The 20149-nt window shown below is 35.2% G+C and overlaps 1 protein-coding gene across 1 annotated transcript in view; it reads left to right on the top strand.

The window, feature by feature from the left end:
* Toll-6 (Toll-like receptor 6) overlaps positions 1-19831 on the top strand; it is a 124459-nt gene extending 104628 nt beyond the window's left edge. Inside the window, exon 2 of the mRNA XM_089737400.1 lies at positions 19693-19831. The gene's annotated coding sequence lies outside the window, so the exon portion shown is untranslated. The remainder of the gene's footprint in view (positions 1-19692) is intronic.
* Positions 19832-20149: the final 318 nt, after the last annotated feature.

Here is a 20149-nt window from a genome sequence, read left to right on the forward strand (position 1 = left end):
GACTTTGCACGTCAAAGTTTCCACCGGACCCGGTAGGAACTTCGACGAAAGACCCTCCTATTTAACAATATCATCGTGACGCATAAAACCCAAGTTACAGTCTCACGATAGAAACTAACGTGCTAATGATGAAGATAAATTTACACTTATGTCACGGGCTAACCGCCGTTAATTTCGAAAGCCGTAGCGTGTAGTCCGATCCTTAATCTGCCTTCTATTAACATCAACGATTAATCATAGTTTTAATAACAATTTAACCCCAACTATTAGATTAATATATCTTCATTTATTTTACATGCTCGAAGTCACTTGCTTCTACTTTTATCATTCGAACGAATGCGTTACAAACGAAATCGTAACTGCAACGAATCTTCTCTATATATATTTTTTGGCGTGTCGTCTCTATTGTTATAAAATCGAGTGCAACTGTTGCATATTCTAATTTAGCATTCGCTTTTGTTGTTTACCCATTGTGTACAATTAAATGTGGAAAGATATAATAATCTGTTGTATCTTTTTGTGTTTTTAAATTGAATGCGGGGCAATGAAAGTGTCCGTTCGTTGTGGCGTTGTTATATGCAATGAATTGAATTCAAAACGTTAAGCGTAGGGTTGTGCTTACGCATTAGAAGCGCGTGTCGGGTGCGCAGAGTGAAATCAAAAAATCGGGGTGTACCATTATTTATTACGGTATAATATTTTGTTGCAGTCAGTCCATCGTTTATAATGTATTTTTATGAATTTATTTTTTTATTATTAATGGCCATAACGGGTCATTATATCGTATTGTAATTACGGGGCCGTTACTGGTAGCGGATGTTTGCTATTCTCACGGCCACGTTTATGAGCATGATAAAAAAAGTTCAATGGACAAATTAATTTCAAGGAATCCACAATATGTAAACATAAGGCAATTAAAAAATACTTTCCTCTTTATCATCATCAATGACTGATTCTGCCTAGCCCATAATGTCCAGTGGATTCCTGCGACTTTTAGGGTATCGCCTGTCCACTTCATGAGAATCTTACACAAGTACGTCTTTTTACTGGTCAAGTTTTTTACTGGTGGTAGGACTTCTTGTGAGTCCGCGCGGGTAGGTACCACCGCCCTACCTATTTCTGCAGTGAAGCAGTAATGCGTTTCGGTTTGATGGGTGGGGCAGCCGTTATACTTGAGACCTTAGAACTTATATCTCAAGGTGGGTGGCGCATCTACGTCGTAGATGTCTATGGGCTCCAGTAATCACTTAACCATTGAGCAATAAAGAAAAACGTCTTACAATGCGCGGTCGTCAGTGAAGACATTTTGGCATTCATCTGTTCTTCGACCAACCTGCCGTACCTATTGCTACTTTAACCTCGTAATCTTTATTCCTGATTTGATCTAGCAAGCACTCCGAGAACAGCCTCCTCCATTGCTCTTTGTGTGATTTTTTTCGATATATTACAACAAACATAACTAGTTTGATGTAATAAAAATGGTTAATTTACATCACAAAACCTCAGCGTGCGATTTTATTCGATATAAATATTTCGATAAAATCGAAATCCCCCGTTCGAATTATAGGTTTGGCTCGGGGCTATTTAGCTAAATGTAACAATAACGATAATAAGCAGGTTTGATTTTCGAATTCACTAAATACAATTTTGGCGTAGGTACGCTTTCGAAATTGGCTTGCCGCTGGGAAATGATTGGTTGCATTTCATTGATTATTTTTAAACTAATAATAATGTTACATTCAATTAGGACATTTATTTATTTTATTGCCCTTGTAGGCAGACGACCATACGGCCCATCTGATGGTGAGTGGTTACCGTCGCCCATGGACTTCAGCAATGCCAGGGGCAGAGCCAAGCCGCTGCCTACCGAAAATCATACAGAGGTTACATATATTTATTTATATGTAACCTCTATATGATTTATGACATAAATCTTAAAGAGCTTATAAGTTAACAGATGACACATAAATGTTTTTTTTTTTTAATATTGAAACATATGAAACATAACAACTGTTGAAGCAATAGCTTAAATATTGTTTCTCTAAACAGAGCAACTCAGTTTGTGCTCTAGTTTTACTGGGCTAAACTTTCTTTTATGGTCCATAAAATGATACATTATAATTATATTTTATAAAATTCGATTCATCTTTTTAGCGGTAAGTATAGTAGAATAGAACAAATCTGCCAAAAATCTGAATCGTGCAACCGAAATTTCCAAGATAGCCATACGTATTTTATGCCGATATACTACTATACAAGTTCCGAACAACAATATCTAGACCGTCAGTCTGCCGAGCATAATAAACACCCGGTCGATGGAAGACCTACGCTTTGTCTGAGAACTAACGCTTCAACCTCTAACAAAGTCTAATATAAAAGTATACTATAACTAAAACTTATTTAATACGAATATCGTGTTATATCGAATAACTGTCAATAACACCCCAATCGTCTGGGACCGTCAAAACTATAAAGTATTTGGAACTCGGTAATAATATAATGACAATAAAAAAACGCGACATTAAAATTAAATCGTAAAAGTACTAGAAAGATAAGTATGACATGATTATGCAATCCGGTCACAGTTCTCGTCGAACCCGTCGCTTGCGACGAAGGGCTCGACGAGTGAATTAACCCACAGGCACAGCCCACTGAGTTTCTCGCCGGATATTTTCAGTGGGTCGCGTTTCCGATCCGGTGGTAGATTCTGCGAAGTACTGCTCTTGCTAGGGCCAGTGTTAGCAACACTTCCGGCTTGAGCCCCGTGAGTTCACCTACATGTTAGGGTGAAATAGCCTCTCAAGGCTATCAGCATAGGTAGGAAAAAAATAAAAAAATTGCAATTCAATGACAGGGTTGCCAGATGATCAGAAGGAATGATGAGCCGTAGACTCAGGTGTCATCATCGGCTTTTCTGCATTTTTAAATTGCGACCATTGTGACCCTTCCTTACCAATGGGTAGTAGCTCAGCTGTCCCCCGGGCAAAATTTATATCTACAAGCGATGGCGACTACTTACCATGGTGATAATAAAGACAAAAATAAAACGGTCATAGGTACACTAGGTAGGTAGCCACTTAACACTCGGTGAGCTCTAAGTTCATCTGCGGCAATCAAGTTTGTACAAACATAATCTAATGAGTTTTGAAATAAATTGGGGCTTAATTAAACGAATTTTATTGAAACGGATATAGCTCAGACAGCCACGAATCATTTTAAACTCGTCATACTACACATGACCCGGTTTAACTGATTCAAAATAAATTGGCATATAACTTGTCTTGTAATCCATATCTTTCGAAGAACACAATCCCACACGATACGGTAACGATTAAAAATTTCGACGAGCAATTCTTGTATATATATGTATATATAATCTGAATCTCGGAAACGGCTCCAACGATTTTCATAAAATTTAGTATACAGGGGATTTCGGGGGCGATAAATCGATCTAGCTACGATTTATTTTCAGAACATGTTGTGTTATTCGTGTTTGCAATAATCAACTCTTCCCGACATCTATTGGCGAATAATAATACTATTTGTCTAAATTGAGGGCAACTAACCGCTTTAAAGACACAACAAGATGGCGTTATCAAAAAAAAAACCCTAGTCATCATCTAGTAATCATTATTTGTTCATGGTTGTAAACATCATTTAAAAAATACGCAATCAATCTAAATCATACAATTAATTCACACACACAATAACATAATAATAACATCTGTCTCATTGGACTTCGTAATTGGAATAGAGTATTGCATAATCTAGCCGCAAAATAATCGCGACGATTGTGTTTTGTTCTTCATAAACACAATAGCCGTGATTTTGAGACTTAAGCGCAGATCTAAATACGGGCTTAGCACAAGGTCAGACGTTTGTCCGTCTACGTAATCATTAATCGTTGTTGAATTTAGTTTTCGGGCGACCACGGGCTTCACTTTTGAATCAAAATTTCCATGTCGAAGCCATTAATAGCAATAAAGAGTCGCGCGTTCGTTTGTAGCACTCACTCCGTACACGTCATTAATCCTTCCTGGCTGAGCCTTTGCTCGCCCACATGTCCTGGTGAAACTAGAAAGGCCTCCGGGCCAACAGTAATCCTACAATCCTAAAAAAAACACGCCATTAATTTTGTGAGCCCTTTGTGCAACATTGCTACCACGCTGCACTCGTATTCTAAAATTACTGATACCTTTATCATGTTCATGTTGATGAAAATAATAGAAATGTAGTAAACACAAAGTATTAGTCAGTAAAAAATTATATACTTTTTAAATAAAATCCATTTTAATTTAGTATTCATTAATCCAGCCATACATAAAATATGCTTCAAATCGCCAGTATTATAAAATGGCAACTTCATAATTAAATATATATTACAAAGATTAATATGATTTTCTTTGGTCGACATCGTCTTAAGTTTGTGAAAATATTGACGTCAACAATTTAACCAATTTTTTAACCAACAACAATTTTGAGTGACTTAATCCGAGAAAATTTTAAAGGTCGTTTAAGAAGAAACATTTCATTCACGTCTCTAATTATATCCGACACTATTAATGATGCTCCGACGATTTGTTAAGATATTTCATTCTCATTACAATTCCTTCAAACATGATTTACTAAGATGATTAGTGTGTGAAGTTTTTAAAATAATTTGCCGTTACTGAATTGATTTTAAAGCTCTGCCCGGAAAATAAAATCGTTAGCTTATTTGCTCGTGCTGTGAAAATAAAAAATAATTAAAAACAAAAACATTGTTGAGAATCTATGGACACCTATTCGGAGAAACCTTACAATGGTATCAAGAACATTCTGAATGGCTTTGTCCTGCCAATCAAATATCTACGTGCAGATGAAGATTTACTCAGGATGCCAATTGTCTTGCAACTGATTTGATAATAGATATTACACGAATAAATTTAAATGAAAGGAGAAAATTGTGAGAAACAGTTTATAAATTCGAAATAAAGCGTAACTAACGAATGTGTATATTTGCTATTTAATTTGGCCGAAATATTAAGATTAATGACATGAAGTCTCCCCTCTTGATTGAATGTAATGCTTGATTTTTTTTATCTCAGTTGTCGCGAAATAACTTTTCTAATACCCAGAACACAATAATGTCGCATTGTTATATTGGAAACAATTCGCTAAACAATGGAAACGAACTACAAAGTTTGCGCTAGTGCAGACCCACGCACAGCGAGAACCCCTCGCCTTTCATTAAATACGTTTCCGCATATCACGCACTATGTCATTTCCTCTCGATAGTGACGTGACAGTTTATATTACTCGATGTCGATACAACTTATTTGATTTACCTTTTTATGACAAAAAACGAACAAATGTATTTTATGATTCACCTGTGAGATAACTCACTACGGTGATAATATTTTGTTTTACATTAATAGGAAACGCTTACGATAAAATGGAGCAGTCCTAATATGTTAATTAAATGTAGAAGCGGAACTTGTTAGTAATAATAATACATTGTTCTGTCACATCTACTGTTTTACAATCGTAATCTATGAAACACCCTAATTATAAAAAGGCTAAACTTTTTTGCCTTAGAACTCTCTGATTATTTATACCAAATTTTTTTTAAAGGATGGCACATCTGTTATTTGAAAACATGACTTCGACCTCTTAATATAAGGTGGAATTTGAGTTGTGACGTCTACAGACTCTTGTATGCATTCAACAATAGCTGAGCTATAATCCAGTCTGCTCCTCTAGAACAATAAAAAAAACGTTCGAACATTTTCTTTAATGTTTAATCTTCAGCTGTCGAACAAAACTACCAATCTACGATGTTCATTTAAATAGAAAAATTTATTCAATTCAGCAGAGACTAGACATTGATTGAGAATCCAAACGTGCAAGCTGTTACTGATGCAAATTGGTTTCTTTTATTACCTTCACTAACTTATTACCACTTTCATTTTGCGTGATTTATTCATAGCATTTCGATCTATGAAATAAGATGTTTTATAGGCTGAAATAACAGTTACAAATCTGTATACTTCAAGCGTAGATAGCTGAGAAGGTATTTTTTTATTTATTTGTATTGTACCTGTTATGTTTATGCCACGATTAAGATTTTGAGACAGTTTTTTTTAAGTATAATACCATTTCTTATCGTGATTTTCCCAATAAATTTAAATTAGCTAAACCAAATTAAGCATATAATAAATGGTTGAACCATTCCGATGTTCGAATTTAAGGGTAAGACAAACATTTTTACAGAAACAATACCTTTCCATAGACTTCTACTTTATTATTGTTATGCCGGTAAGAGTATAGCCATCTGTTGTCGAATAGCAGAAACGAATATCAAAAGAACTAGAAAACGAGAGCGTTCAAGAAGTACAACGCTATCTATTATCAAATAGCGGAACCACATATCGAAACTACTCAACCTATCGAGATGCTCTCGATAATTTTAGGGATATCGTATCGACCTGGTGTTAAGTAGTTACTGGAGCCCATAGACATCTACGACGTAAATGCGCCACCCACCTTGAGATATAAGTCCTAAGGTCTCAAGTGTAGTTTTACAACGGCTGCCCTACCCTTCAAACCTTCGATCAATAATATTATTGATCGAAGCTTCAAACCGAAACGCATTACTGCTTCACGGCAGAAATAGGCAGGGTGGTGGTACCTACCCGCGCGGACTCACAAGAGGTCCTACCACCAGTAAAACTGCTCTGGGCGTTAAATAGAGTATTAATTTGTACTTCGGTAGAAGTTTTATTTATCCCGAACCCCAGCGCGTAACATTATTGTGGGCGAATGGTAGCATTTGCCTCGTCATATATATCGACTTATATTAGGTACTACTTAACACCAGGTTAACTTTTCTTTCCATTGGCATTGTAAGCAGACGAGTATAAGGCCCACCGATTGCTTACCGCCGCTTATTCGCGTCAACGTTGCCGGGGACACAGCCGAGCCCTTATCTACTGGTAACTACTCCCTCCAAACTTGAAGAAAAAGTACATCTCGTAGAGCTCAGAAAAAACGGTGAAAATACGAGTGTGTTAATTCGAAAATTAGATGGTAGGATGACAATAAAGACCTCGAGAAAAAGTGTAGATGACCGCATTGATTTTAGACAATATAGATGAACTCTAAACCAGTGGTAGACCTTGCGGTGAAACCGCCTTTGCATGATAAATTTGAACGCCATTATAATTATTTTTTCGATCGAAATAAATAAAAATAGGCACTGAGTGATTATGATAAAAATATTTTTAGACTTTAAAATTATCGATAATCCTGAAATACCCACATCTCTAGAACACGATGGGAAGTTATTTGCGGATTCAATCAAATCCACAGAATGGTAATGTTATTAGCTTAGAACATTCGTTTACATCCAGATATAATTTGTTCTCATCAAGCTAGTTATTGAATTTATAAGATGATACTAGAAAATAACCAATTTAAAACAGGCAAACCAATTTAATTAATGAAATTATTCAAAAAAATTATGTTTTAATGATCTATCATTTCATTTGCTACTTAAAATAATCACTTCTTGGTTTACAATCCTCAATGACAAAAAAATTACAAAAAAATATATTTCGTAATAGCAGTAATGGTCGAAATAAATTTTAAAAAATTGCTAAATTTTAAAAGACAATCAATGTAAAAATGCAAATGCAAATGTAAATCACGAGCCCAAAAAAATGACTATAAATCTGATTACACGAAACCATGGTGATCGGTTACGCCCAACAATGCAATCAACCCCGTATCAGTTACCCATGCGTATTACAATCACCCGGTGTATTTGAAAACGGGAAACGCAAACTGTAATTTACAATGCTTTTATCTATAAATTTCGGGCGGCGTGCCGATTTCGTGAATCGCTCAAATTGGTGTTCCCAAGCCATTGACCGACCGAATGTTTAACCCCTATCGTCTGTTGATTTTGATTTAAATTTAAATTGCTAGTTTCTCGTTTGAAACGTGGAGAATTTTTTTATTAAATTCCGACCTACTTTCAAAATTTTGTTCGAAGGTTCCCATTTATGCTGATTTATCTTGTAAGTATTATTAGCGTCATTCTAGTATAGAGTTATCGATTTTCTTTATAAGAATAAAAGTTAAAATTATTTTTCCTAATTAATCGCTAGTAACCTAAGGGCTATTTGCAGCTACGCTCGGACAGGTAGGTGATCTCACGAGCTCAATCTGAGAGAATTTGGTAATTAGCCCTAAGCCTAGGCCCTAGGACTTGTAATTTTAATTTTTTTATTGTATAGATGGATGGGCGAGCTCACAGCCCACCTGGTGTTAAGTGGTTACTGGAGCCCATAGACATCTACAAATCTACAACGTAAATGCGCCACCCACCTCGAGATATAAGTTCTAAGGTCTCAGTATAGTTACAACGGCTACCCCACCCTTCGAACCGAAACGCATTACTGCTTCACGGCGGAAATAGGCGGGGTGGTGGTACCTACCCGTGCGGACTCCCAAGAGGTCCTACCCTCAGTGATTACGCAAATTATAATTTTGCGGGTTTGGTTTTTATTACACGATGTTATTCCTTCACCGTGGAAGTCAATCGTGAACATTTGTTGAGTACGTATTTCATTATAAAAATTGGTACCCGCCTGCGGGATTCGAACACCGGTGCATCGCTGCTTATGAATGCACCGGACGTCTTATCCTTTAGGCCACGACAACTTACAAATGTTAGCAAGTGCTTCGCTAAATTTAGGTACCACCGGATCGGAATCGCGGATATTCGTCGTAATCGACGAGTTCGATGGGAACGGTGTTTGGAAAATCTAAAAGTACCTAGAGTGGATCTGGAGCACTCAACATGACATGAGATTTTATGAAGTCGTCGTGGCCTAAAGGATAAGACTTCCGGTGCATTCGTATCTTGCGATGTACTGGTGTTTGAATTCCACGGGCAGGTACCAATTTTTCTGATGAAATACGTACTTAACAAATTTTGACGATTGACTTCCACGGTGAAGGAATAAACATCGTGTAATAAAAATAAAATTCGCAAAATTATAATTTGCGTAATTATTAGTGGTAACACATATTGTGAGTCTGCACGGGTAGGTACCACCACCCTGCCTATTTCTGCCGTGAAACAGTAATGGGTTTCGATTTGAAGGGTGGAGGCAGCTGTTGGACTATGCTAAGACCTTAGAACTAATATCTCAAGATGGATTTCGGCATTTACGTTGTAGATGTCCATGGGCTCCGGTAACCACTGAACACCAGGTGGGCCGTGAGCTCATCCGACCATTTAAGCAATAACAAAAACAAAAGTTTTGTACCCCATCGTCTAGTCGGATATGTAGTTAGAGTCGGTCACCTTAAGAGGGCAATTGTGACGTTTTTTAATAGAAGGGTTGTGACGCTATTTTCAAATACTTACATATCGGTTCTAATTGGAGATCATCGTGAAAATCTACATTCCGCACATACCACGCTGCTTTGACGGCTATCCTATAGAAAGGGGATTTGATTACTTGACTACAGTTTATGTGTGTGTGCAAGCAGCGTGAGCGAACACCTCACTTGCTTAAGTCATGACAGAAAATTCCATTCAAATGAATAGTCGAACACACAAAGGGCCAAGCAAAGACTCTAATTAGTTTTAACTGCCTGCTACATGCTAAAAGAACACCCTGGCCAAGCTTTTTTTTCCACATTTTATATCTTAAAAAATATTACTCCAAAGCATAATTCTATTTTTTATAATACATATTCATTTTAAATATATAATTTACAACATGAATACATACAGGAATATGAAACAAAAGAGATAAACATAGATGACGAACCCATTTTTGATATCTGTATATTTTCGTTCAAACTCATGGAATATAATTATGATAAAAAAATATATTCTAAAATATCAAAATCAATTAAGCACTCATATATTAAAATAATAAAACAAGTTTCTGAAAATAAACTAGTTTTGAAAAATCCAATACTGCTGATCCACAATCCGAATAGTGATTTACTTCAGTGGTTCCTAAAGTGAGTGAGTGAAGTCCTCGTGGCCTAAAGGATAAGACTTCCGGTGCATTCGTATGAAGCGATGCACCGGTGTTCGAATCCCGCAGGCGGGTACCAATTTTTCTAATGAAATACGCACTCAGCAAATGTTAACGAATGACTTCCACGGTGAAGGAATAACATCGTGTAGTAAAAATGAAACCCGCAAAATTATAATTTGCGTAATTACTGGTGGTAGGACCTCTTGGGAGTCCACACGGGTAGGTACCACCAACCCGCCTATTTCCGCCGTGAAGCAGTAATGCGTTTCGGTTTGAAGGGTGGGGTAGCCGTTGTAACTATACTGAGACCTTAGAACTTATATCTCGAGGTGGGTGGCGTATTTACGTCGTAGATGTCTATGGGTTCCAGTAACCACTTAACATCAGGTGGGCTGTGAGCTCGTCCATCCATAAAAAGCAATAAAAAAAATAAAAAAAAATCGCTGTGCGGAAAACAAGGCCTTATTCCACGGACTTTTTCTTGCGGTTTTTACTATCAGATTTTTTTCAGTTCGGTCGCGCAGCAAAATCCCTATCTCCTCCAAGCCTGCCGTAAGGAACTTCGTTCCAATAAAACAATCCGAATATTGATTTACTTCAGTGGTTCCTAAAGTGAGTATCAGAATTAAAAAACGGTTCCTAAGTAGACAGTGGGGACAAAAAAGTTTGTGTACCTCTGACTACGATAGAGGGAAAGAAACGATTCACGCAAAGAAGACGCACTCACTATACATATACACGGACCACCAAAGTCGTTCTACCAAAATTGACTTCGCATTAATTTACACGAAAATTTTACGTCGTTTAAAAGGAAGTCGAGATTACGTTTTATTTCACTTTAACGATCCTATTTCATTAGTCCACCTGATATAGAATTCCGTTTCTATCGAGCTTGTTAGTAAAAATTAAACGGGCCATTAAAATTTGTATCATGTTGAATGGGCATGTATTTTAACAACAGCTTATTTGTGTAGACTTCAATTTTGTACAAAATACGTGTTAATTATTTTTTTATTGTTTAGCTGTGTGGAAAAGCTCACGGCCTACCTGATGGTAAGCGATCACTGAAGCCCATAGACATCTACAACGTAAATGCCGCCCCCTTGAGACATGAGTTCTAAGGTCTCAGTAACAGTTAACATGTTATGTATTTCTGTTTTAGACTTTCAATTTTAAAATAAAATTGTGGTTATCACTTCCAATACATAAACTTAAAGGCTTCTAATTTTATAGATACTAGTTCTCGCGTACAGTAGTGTTGTAGTACAGATACGATAAACACATCACAGCATAGGGGCAAGAAGCTCATTATCAAAATTTTAGAAAAAAATTTAGACAAGCGATCGGATATGCGCTAAAAAAACAAACATGTGAAAGCGCGTTATCGTAACATCTTTATTCTTGATAAAATTCCTTTAGTTACAACTTCTGAACTAACTTCAAACAGAAAACATGACTTTTTTTTCATCAAAACATTTTTAAGCGTACTTTCAAAAGTGAAATAAGAACATTTCATTGTCACTAAAAAGTATTATTCCCATACATTTTTCTTTTCGATCGAAGTAATAGCTGAAGATCCAGAATTGAGGATAACGTAGAATAGGCACTTATGACTTTTACCAAAATCTCCAATTACGGCCGCTTATGATTTAAAATGAATTCGAATAAAGTCAAATACATTAATAAATTTAGAACGAATACTTTATTATTTTTTAAATGAATACATACATAACTTAACCAAAATTTTCATTTCATTCATAAAAAAAAAAAAAACGAAAAAGCGAGTCATTTTAATCACGTAATAGCACACGCTCGGTAATTCGGCGCGGTTCAGTGTTTACGCAGACGCAAACGAGTTCTGTACTGTCAATATTAGGCTTGCCATACAAATGAATACATTCTGACACAATGGGCTTTCCATTTTGACTGCATCGGGTGTGTTTGTACAGACAATTCTCGCCACACCGACTTATGCCACCGTAGTATTAGTGTGCATTACCTCCTTTCGTTTTATGGTTTCCTGGTAATGTTTTGTTGTTAAGCTATTTGAAGAAGCAGCTTGAGTATCCTCGAGAGCACTAATAAACTACGGGTTTGGTTTTAAAGGTGCTGTAGACGCAGAAATTCAAGATTCTTTCGAAACATTTCTAACAGCGAGACTCCGAACTGAAAATGAAAACGAAAAAACTAAAATGTATTTGTTTCTTACTATTATTATACAAAATAAATCAGTTAGATTCATACAAACAAAGAAAACATTTTTTTTTTATTGCTTAGATGGGTGGACGAGCTCACCTGGTGTTAAGTAGTTACTGGCGCCTATAGACATCTACAACGTAAATGCGCCACCCACCTTGAGATATAAGTTCTAAGGTCTCAAATATAGTTACAACGGCTGCCCAACCCTTCAAACCAAAACGCATTACTGCTTCACGGCAGAAATACGCAGGCTGGTGGTACCTACCCGTGCGGATTCACAAGAGGTCCTATCACCAGTAAAAAAATAATAATATGATATTAAAGTTGAAAAAATTCTCCTAGAAAAAATGTTTCAATTGGAGTTAAAACACATTCTTATTAACAGTACAAAAAAATAAACTATAATCCAAGTAATAAATGTTCACGCTAGTGTTAAGCCGAGGTGCTAACCGATCTAGTTTGTAGTTTACAAGCAGGTGGTAAGGCACAAAGTTGTTGGCGTAAGCAATCTAACTATTGGACTGCTTCCTACAGTTAACTAGTAAAGTCGTTTAGAATCGTAAATTAGATTCCAACTTCTATTATACAGTAAACATATTAATCTACGTTATTATATATCTTTAGCAGAAGTATAATATTATTATATAATAATTTTTGGGATTTTAAGAAAATATGTATTATCAAATGATGCTTATATTTTAGTTTCCAAACTTCAAATCTACAAAATTTTCAGTTTGTTTGTATGACTGTATCGAGTATGGACTGTTGATGAGAAACTTTTTGCGTTAAATTATTTAAATGAAGTAAAAAAAAAAATACAAAAAAATCTCTTTTTTTTTTAATAGCTTAGATGGGTGGACGAGCTCGCAGCCCACCACTGATGTTAAGTGGTTACTGGAGCCCATAGACATCCACAACGTAAATGCGCCACCCACCTTGAGATACAAGTTCTAAGGTCTAAAGTATAGTAACGACGGCTGCCCCACCCTTCAAACCGAAACGCATTACTGCTTCACAGCAGAAATAGGCAGGGTGGTGGTACCCACCCGCGCGGACTCACAAGAGGTCCTACCACCAGTAATTACGCAAATTATAATTTTGCGGGTTTCATTTTTATTACACGATGTTATTCCTTCACCGTGGAAGTCAATCGTGAACATTTGTTGAGTACGTATTTCAATTGAAAAATTGGTACCCGCCTGCGGGATTCGAACACCGGTGCATCGCTCAACACGAATGCACCGGATGTCTTATCCGTTAGGCCACGACGACTACAAAACGAGAATACTCAGTATTCTTTATATTATCCCGAGCTGATATCCATTTTGGACTTCCGTGTACAACCAATGTAAGAGTTAGGCCATAGTCAACAAAAGTACGATCACATATCTATTCGATACATTTACTTTGATAATTGAAAGCGATACTATATTTGGTAAACTATTTAAATATAAAAGTATGACGCTATACTTTTTTTAATCATTAAATTGTTAATAACCTATTCATAGCATCGATACCCGAGAGAGTTTGCATTTTAATCTCTTGCCCGTCTCAAAAAGGGAAACCTAGTGTGTTTATTTAACGTTCGTAACAAAAAAATTCAAGTTATTTCCTTAGAACCAAATTTTAATCAAGACTTTCTTAAGTCGTCTTATTTCTTAATCATTCTGATTCTGATTTCTTAATCATTGAATTTGAATCATTGTTATCATGCTCATAAAGACGGGTTTGTCTAATTAACACGTACCTACAGTAAAAAAAAAAACATAAAGCTTATCTGTTAATTTACATGGAATCGCTCGCAGTCGCTTAAGTTATCTCACGAAAACCTTAAGATTTCATGTTCATAGATTGAGTAGATATATAAAATCTTTCGAAAAATACTCGACTTGATTATTTTAAATGGCTATTTAACATCACTGGTTCGTGAGTAAGCCAGTTAGGATAAATACGGCTATCGCCACCCACCACGAGACTTGAAATTATTAAAACCACAATTGTATACTAAGTTCGAGCTTGTATAAAGTGGTACTGGAGCCCATAGACATCAACAACGAAAATGCGGAAACCGACCTATGAACATTTCAAAATCTCAATTTTACAGTACAACTGTGTTCGCAATTTCATGGGCAAGATTATATAAAAAAAAAGGTTCTGTATACCATCCTTTTCAAATACCAACTAAAAAACAATGTTATTGATAAGTTTGAAATAAACCAAACGAAATTTTGGCTGTTTTGCTTTACTACATAATACAAAGTTTTATTAAGTCTTATACAAACTCGAAGGCAATTTGATATTAACATAATTTAAAAAATACTGATCAAATATTGATAAAATTTAAATTGGATAAAACGACAAACATGTGCTTTCAAATAAAAGAATCATCAAAATCGGTTCACCGAAAATAAATTCTGAGGTTGACTTAAAAAAAATACAGTCGAATTGAGATCCTACTTCTTTTTTGAAGAGGTTTAAATTAAAATACACGGTACCTTACCACAGCACAATAATCGGACTGTAAATTATTTAACAGTCGTAATTATTGGTAACCGCTTCAAGACAGAGCAAGTATTCATCCGAATTTGTAATTAAACAAGTTTTTGAATGTTAAAGCCAGACTGACAATTAGAGCTTCGAATAATTCTAGGGTCGGCAGACTAAAGCACATAAGTCAAAAATTTCAATTTATTTTTTATTACATCATCGGTTTACATTTTGCTCAACACACAATCTGACTAAAGCACATAAATCAAACTCAAGTATTTCATGGCGTATTCAAGCGGCGTTCTGTATCAACCTTATCAAATCCTAATATAATCAAACGAACTAAAAAACATAACTGGACTTATGTTCTAAGGAACACCATAAGTACAAAGTTATTATCGTAAGAAGTCTGACTTATGTTATAAAGAACATCAAAATGTAACATTTCTTTAGAGAAAGTGGTTACTTAAAAATATTTATAACGTAAACAATACTTCGGTAAGTGGTTTTAATTTACTAATGTTGTCGATTGTGCACAGTTTGTTGGTTAGTTGTGTGTGAGTGCTTAAGTATTTTAATTATTTAAGATGAATATTCAAAGAGGCAAGAAATTAGTTGAAATGGCGTTATCCACTCATCTGGAAAGCAATGAAGGTATATTTTCACATATCTTCAAAATTATGATTTGCAAATTACGTAATTATATCAATATTATATCATTATAAATAGATAATTGTCTTGTCCTTTTTTAGAAAATGTAAATCAACAGTCGATTTTGAACACAGAGAACCTAGTAGTAGATGATCCTATACCGTCAACATCATCAGGTCAAGTCAGTAGTTTAACATACTATTCTGTACTTGACTTCTCTAGTGATGATTCTGTACGAGATCAATGTTATGAATTACCGAGACTTCCAATCACATCAAGTTCAAGTACTTGTGATGAAATTTCAATGAATCCTATGTGTCTCCAAAAAAGAGTATACGTACTATAAAAAGAGAAAAAATAAATCCAAAAAAGAGTATACGTACTATAAAAAGAGAAAAAATAAATAAAACGTAACTTAGGACAGGCATACAAAACTTTTAAAGGAAAATGTATATCAGATCGCACTATGAAACAAAATATATTTGAGAAAAAACAAAAAAAAAAGCCCGCTGAGTTTGTTTCGCCGGTTCTTTTCAGGACTGTGGCTTTTTTTGGAACCGGTGGTAGAGATAACATTGTTATTTATATTTTGACATTCAACAAGTGTGTCATACTGACATCTAAGTTGAAATAAATAATTTTGAATTTGAAAGAGTTACCTGTTTGCAGAATGAAATGTAAAGAACGTATACCATTAACTGATAGGCATGCCATATTTACAGAATATTGGCAAATGGGGTCATATGCAAAAGGATCTGCATACTTGGCGTCTTTAATGGAAATTCAAGATAAAACTAAGCTAAGAATACGAGCTATTGAACCTGAAAAGCAAAAGCTTAGAATGAAGACATAAAAATACCTTTTTTACTGTGCATGGTAAACGTGAACCTGTCTGCCGAGGATGTTTAATGAAACAGTTAGATGAAAGTGACAATTTTATAAAGACAGTTGCTATGAAAAGGAGATCATCCATGGGGGTTCTCAAACTGATGATATAATATCTATACAGCCATTACCCATATCCATCGAGAAAAAAAATGATTTAATTTCGCTGCTCCCTTTAATACTAGATATTTTCCATGAATTTTACATAAGTCTTCCCACGTTGGAAACTTTACGAAATACTGATCCAGATATTTTAGAAGTCGATGAAGAAGAAGAATTTTAATTAAACATTGAGTTGTTATTTATATTTATGACTTATATTATTATAATATATATCTTAATTGTTGATCTTTTTCACTTAACTCATACTATTATTGTGTTCCTTATAACTTAAGTCATCTAATTATTAAATAATCACATTTACTTTAAAATATTTAATTTTAATAATAAGTTAGTGTTATAGACTTATATAATTCAAATAAACATTATTAAGTTTGTTAATGTATAAGATTCTAAATAGTTTTTTTTAATTCCTGTAAAGTAGAGTTTTTTGACTTATGTGCTTTAGTCTGCTGACCCTAGAATTATAACCTCGGTCTTTGAACGTGTCTTGTGATGCTAATTAATGTGTGAAGATTAATAACGTGTTTCGGTCTCTTCATTTGTCTATCATTCGCGAAATTAGTAGCTGTTATGTGATATGCTACACGCAAATTTTATCTGAAATGCGTTTTGAAAACCGATAGATACAATTAGACGGACGATCACAATAATAGTCTTGCTTAAAGTGTAAATGCTATCATGATATTCGAGAAATCAATAATAAGGCCATTTAAATATCTATGCTACAGAAGGTCTGAACGTTAAACTTTTTATTATTCATTAACATAGTCAATCCACATTTTCAAACAAACAAAAAAATTATAAAAGAAAAAATACGCTGGTTACCGACGGTAACATATTATTGAATTACAATGACTCTATCTGTAGGCATGTTTTGGGTTCTGTTTGTTCATCATTTTAAAATTAACAGATAATATCAAAAACAACTCACTTCTCTTTATTAATATTAACTCGAAAGAAATATTCGTGTCTAAACACAGACGTTTATAGTAATGTCTGCATTCCATCATAGAAGCCGACTGTTTGACACTCGTTTCACCCTACATTCGTTAGGGTAGACGTCAAGTAATGTCGAGTCAGCAGTCCACTTCGTCCAGCCAATATCGCTTTCGGCGCCCTCCACACACTACCGGATTAAAAAAGGTTTCTATCGTACGAGCATAATATTATTATTCCTCGCAGTTCCTCGATGCTGAGGGTGACTATTACTCATCTTTTTCCCGCGTCGAGCCCTCGTTTTTATTGCTAGACGTGAAAAATACCAGAAATTTCATCCGGCCCGCTCAAAGTGGCCGGATTAATTCAGCAGGCACTTATTTCAAATTGGATTTCGTTGGAGACTCGCGTCGCCTTCATTTCCTTTTGATAGTGTCCTACTTGTGTCCGTTATTGCTAACATTTAATGCCAAATTATACGTCCATTAATAGGTACAGCGTAACTTGAAACAACATTTACATTGGAAGTTTTCCAAAAATAATAATCGAACCACGAAGTTTGTTCTGCTATATTTTTCCCCTAAATGTAACGGTAAAAAATCCCTCGGAAAGAAAAAACAACTACGTTGTTCATAATTTGAAAAGCACTCTTACTTTCGTAAAGTTTGTTCGTTTTGTTTTGAATTGCAAATACTTTAGTAGTTTATATAAAAAATATATATATATTGGATATTTTAAACGAATAATAAAAGCGCTGTTGGGAATAAAATAAGTGTTAATATCAAAGATACAAATAAAGAAATCTTGTATCTTTGGCTAATGAACTGTAAAATATGACCGAAGGACTTAAAGGATATTCGGTCACAGAGTACGGTTATTCGGTCACAATATTTTTTTGCATGAAAGAAAGAAAAACACCAATACTAAAGATATGGTACCAATATGCCAGTTTTGAATACTGAATATACCCTATTACAGATCTAGTCAATGATATTTTTAAATTGTCTTACCAATGTCATTGTTTATGTAATTTCTAAACACACCACCATTTTGACCTGTGTAGGATGGTGTTGAACCATAACCTCTTAACACAAGGAGCGCCAAGAGCGTTGACCTTAGATCTATAGGGGTTCTCTTTAAAACAACATACTTTACGTTGGCTCAAGATAAATAGTACTTCTGTTTATTCAAGTGCCCGTAGGAGTCGTGGATGGCGCTCAAAGGCGCGAATACATTAAATTTTCATTGCATTTGAACGTTCATTGGGACTGCACCTTCCTAGTTCTCAGTCTCAGTGCTTATTTAGCTGTGAGCAACCAAAGATACTTGAGCGTTTTGCAAATGCATTACAATACGTAAGTTCTCTTGGTCTGGTTACGCCTTTGTTGTGTCCACTGAACATGCACCGATTGTTAGTACACGTTGACGTTCAATTCGGATACCATTAAGAGAACATAGTATTCCAGAGTTGCTTTTGAATTTCGTTAAGTTAATTGGACGCGGAACAAGGAACGAGTTAAATGTAGGTTCATTAAATTGTCGCAAGTCTATTAGGCGTTATTTCGTAGGTCAATTAAGCAAATTGACAAGTCAATAATTCCGTTTAGTTTCAACAGCTGCCGTAAGTTTAACCGGGTATGTGCGCTAGTTTGGTCTTAATATAGACCCTTGTTTCATAAAATATATCGACCTATTTGTTGACGAACGGGACTAATAATTTGAAAATGGAGAGAGAAATAATTTTATATTTATATATTATACTAGCGGCCAGCTCCGGCTCCGCTCGGGTCTTTAACAAAAATTTCAACGATATTTGACATTGTTTTATTTTTTTAAATAAAAGAACACTTTTTTTTATTGCCCTTGTAGACAGATGAGCATACGGCCCACCTGATGGTGAGTGGTTACCGTAGCCTATGGACTTCAACAATGCCAGGGGCAGTACCAAGCCGCTGCCTACCGAATACACTTATTGCGGCATAACTATAATAGTTAGACATATGCTGTCACGACACTTTTTGTAAATAATAATGTGTTCTACAAAGTCGTAGTACATTATTTTATTCTATCATCAATAGTTTTCGCAGGGCACGCGATGTAAAGAATATTTTTGGCAATTTTTTACACCTTGGGTTACATTATTGGAGTTTTAGTAAAGATCCCTATTTTTTTTCAAAAAAGATTATGGCTTATGTCACTTGGGAACAGTGTAGCTTCCAAACAGTGAAAGAATTTTTCAAATCGGTTCAGTAGTTTCGGAGCCTATTCAATACAAACAAACAAACAAATCTTTCCTCTTTATAATATTATTAATAGTATAGATTTGCTTTAATTTGAAACTAATATTAAATTTTTTCATTTCTAGTGCGTCTTCGGAACGCGCTGCGTACACCTGGTTGCCAGACACCAGGATCGAGTTCTGCTCACCATACAGCCGCCGCAAGAGCTCTAACTCAACTGTGTACGAAAGTGATTGATGGTACGAACGCGAACGCCTCGAAGAGTCTCTACTGTAACCAGACTTCTATGAGAGTGAAGTAGTAACACTCATTATAGTGTACAGACAGTCTCGACAAACTTAGTGTATTCATATTAAAATTAGACTATAAACAATCGAAGCTAAATGCCATTGTGAATGCGACAGCATTATATAAATATAATAAGAGACATCTTATTATCAAGTTAACAATATAAATACGTCCTATATAAATTGTTGATAGAAAAAAAAACATGAGTATCAAAATTACATAATGTTAACACTTGGCTTAGTCTAAGAATATCATCGTGTTATGATTAATAGGATGTATTGGCTATTATAGCCT

This window comes from Bombyx mandarina, chromosome 23 (genome assembly GCF_030267445.1).
Source record: "Bombyx mandarina strain Sakado chromosome 23, ASM3026744v2".
Taxonomy (NCBI): Eukaryota; Metazoa; Arthropoda; class Insecta; order Lepidoptera; family Bombycidae; genus Bombyx; species Bombyx mandarina.